The sequence below is a fragment of the Mesoplodon densirostris genome, chromosome 2 (genome assembly GCF_025265405.1).
Source record: "Mesoplodon densirostris isolate mMesDen1 chromosome 2, mMesDen1 primary haplotype, whole genome shotgun sequence".
Classification (NCBI taxonomy): domain Eukaryota; kingdom Metazoa; phylum Chordata; class Mammalia; order Artiodactyla; family Ziphiidae; genus Mesoplodon; species Mesoplodon densirostris.
The window spans coordinates 29,200,790-29,203,802 of NC_082662.1; positions in this window are offsets into that span (position 1 = coordinate 29,200,790).

The following is a 3,013-nucleotide window of genomic DNA, read 5'->3' on the forward strand; positions in this document are numbered from 1 at the left end:
CGATGCAGGGGACACGGGTTCGTGCCCCGGTCCGGGAAGATCCTACATGCCGCGGAGCGGCTGGGCCCATGAGCCATGGCCACTGAGCCTGTGCGTCCGGAGCCTGTGCTCCGCAATGGGACAGGCCACGACAGTGAGACACCCGTGTACCGAAAAAAAAAAAAAAAAAAAAGGCAGAGCTATCAGCTTGGTGCTTTGTGACCACATAGAGGGGTGGGATAGGGAGGGTGGGAGGGAGACACAAGAGGGAAGGGATATGGGGATACATGTATGTGTATAGTTGATTCACTTTGTTATACAGCAGAAACTAACACAACAATGTAAAGCAATTATACTTCAATAAAGATGTTTAAAAATTTTTTTAAAGGCAGAGCTTCATTATGTAATACACCTGAAACTAACGTACATAAGTCAACTATATTTCAACTAAAAAAAAAAAGAGGGTAAAGCTGAGAGAATTACAGAAAAATACAACCTAGTCCAGACAAGTATTGAGTTTATCCTCTTTCTATACTGTTCAATTTTATGACTCAATGCATTCCCTTTATTGTTTAAACCTGTTAAAGTTGAGTTATATAATACTTGCAAACAAGCATGCTAAATGGATATACTACCCAAATGGGATAATGCAATGAAGCAATTTTAGCACTAGACTTTAAAAAATAAATGAAGCCTGTTTTGGCGGGGGTGCATAGAGTACAAAGAATAAAGTTTGGTATTAATTCCCATTCTCTCTGAACTCCTACTCTTGGGCCAAAAGCAGGATACTCTTAATATCTAAGTGTTTTCCTAAGGGTATGAATGTCATTGATTATGGATGAGATCCTGAGGGCTTTTCTTGGACTATGGCTTGACTCCTACTGGGCTTCTCTCTTTAGATACTTATTTAAAAGAGGTAAGTCAAGGAAACAAGTTGGGTTCCCATGCTTCATCCAAAAGTAACAGGTATGAATTTTAGGGCATATGCAAGTATGGAGGAAATAACTTACTTATTTTCTCATAATCAGCTTAAATCTAAATCTGAGACCTCATGCTTCTACACTGGCAGAAAATTTAATCTCAGTCATTATTGGTGTTCCCAAGAAGAATGCCACCAGAGGTATGTATAGGTCCCAGGGTGGGTCTTACTCGCCACCAAAGCATCATGGAATCTCTGCAGCTATTAGCTCAGCAGTCCAGACTGGTTACATCAGAGATGACCATTGCCCCAGTTTGCAGGTTCTCATCAGGACCAGTGGCTTGATCACGAGTATCTTCGGCAAGGTTGTAACTTCTTATTCTCAGGGTCCAGCACTCTCCCCATAATGCAGTTGAAGAACATGTTGCAGGTCCCCTAAAATCACAGAACTATAGACCTTCATCCTCTTCCTGTACTTCTGAAACCTTTTCTTCCTTGGTTTCCTCTAAGGCATGTCTCTGCCTCCTGTCTTCCCAAACAACTCTCTCTCTGTCTCTCTCTCCCTCCCTCCCTGGATACTTTCATACTCTTTTCAGTCAGATTGAATTTTTACAAAACACGAGACCAGCTCTTGACTTCCAACAGCTTCTGCTTTTGGTCCTACTAAAATCCCTGAGATAATGATGCAAGGGAGGAAAAGTGTACAACAAATAACACAAATTAATATCTCAAAAATTAGATAACTGCCCCCATGAACAAGCAGTTTGCACACCCGATGGAAGTCCTCACCCAGAACCAGGATTCAGTTTTTTTTGTAGTGTTGTTTTTCTTTTTCCTCAGTCCTGTTAACAGAAGCAGGGGTATGCACTCACTGCTCCAGTTCTCTTAAAGTTGCTACACAAAAGGTAAGGCTTAGCTCATGGATATTTTTTACTCATAAGAGTCATTCATTAGAAACTGAGCCTGTGCCTCCCGAGCCTGTGCTCTGCAACGGGAGAGGCCACAACAGTGAGAGGCTCGTGTACTGCAAAAAAGAAAAAAAAGAAAAAGAAACAGAAGCCTAAACGTCTTGTAGGCTCAACTGCTTTATCTTGCTGAGTGAGACAAATTTTATGAACCTAGAAAGTAAAACACATTTATTGTTAGGAATTGCTCATGAGTACATTTATTAAAAGACAGGATTTTGTGGATTTCCCTGGTGGCACAGTGGTTAAGAATCTGCCTGCCAATGCAGGGGACAGGGGTTCCATTCCTGGTCTGGGAGGATTCCACAAGCCACGGAACAACTAAACCCGTGCGCCACAACTACTGACCCTGTGGTCTAGAGCCCGCAAGCCACAACTACTGAAGCCCATGCATCTAGAGCCCGTGCTCCACAACAAGAGAAGCCACCGCAACGAGAAGCCCGCGAGTAGCCCCTGCTCGCCGCAACTAGAGAAAGCCCATGTGCAGCAATGAAGACCCAACGCAGCCAAAAATAAATAAATAAATTTATTTTAAAAAAGAAAAAAAAAAGACAGGACTTTGTGCTGCAAGTGACAGAAAACCAAGTCAACATAGGTTAAGTACAAAAGAAAACCTAACGGCTCACGTAATTTGAAAGTTCAAGAGTTGGACATCTGGGGCGTCCCTGGTAGCACAGTGGTTAAGAATCCGCCTGCCAATGCAGGGGACAAGGGTTCGAGCCCTGGTCCGGAAGATCCCACATGCCTCGGAGCAACTTAGCCCGTGCGCACAACTACTGAGCCTGCACTCTAGAGCCCCCCAAGCCACAACTACTGAAGCCCGTGCGCCCCAACAAAGAGAAGCCACCACAATGAGAAGCCTGATCGCTGCAACTAGAGGAATCCTGTGCGCAGCAACGAAGACCCAACACAGCCAAAAACACAGTAAATAAATAAATTTATTTTAAAAAATAAAAAAAGAAATGTGCACATCTGGCTGCCACCTATAATAGATAGGGCTTCAGGGCTAAACTCTTAGTCCCGAGTCAGGGATCTAAACAGCCCGCTCACCACTCGCAAGGTTGCCTTTTCGTATTGACGGAAAAGTAGCCCAGCGCCTGGGTGGGGGTGGGGCGGATGCACTGCGCATGCTCGGCCGCAGAGCACGACG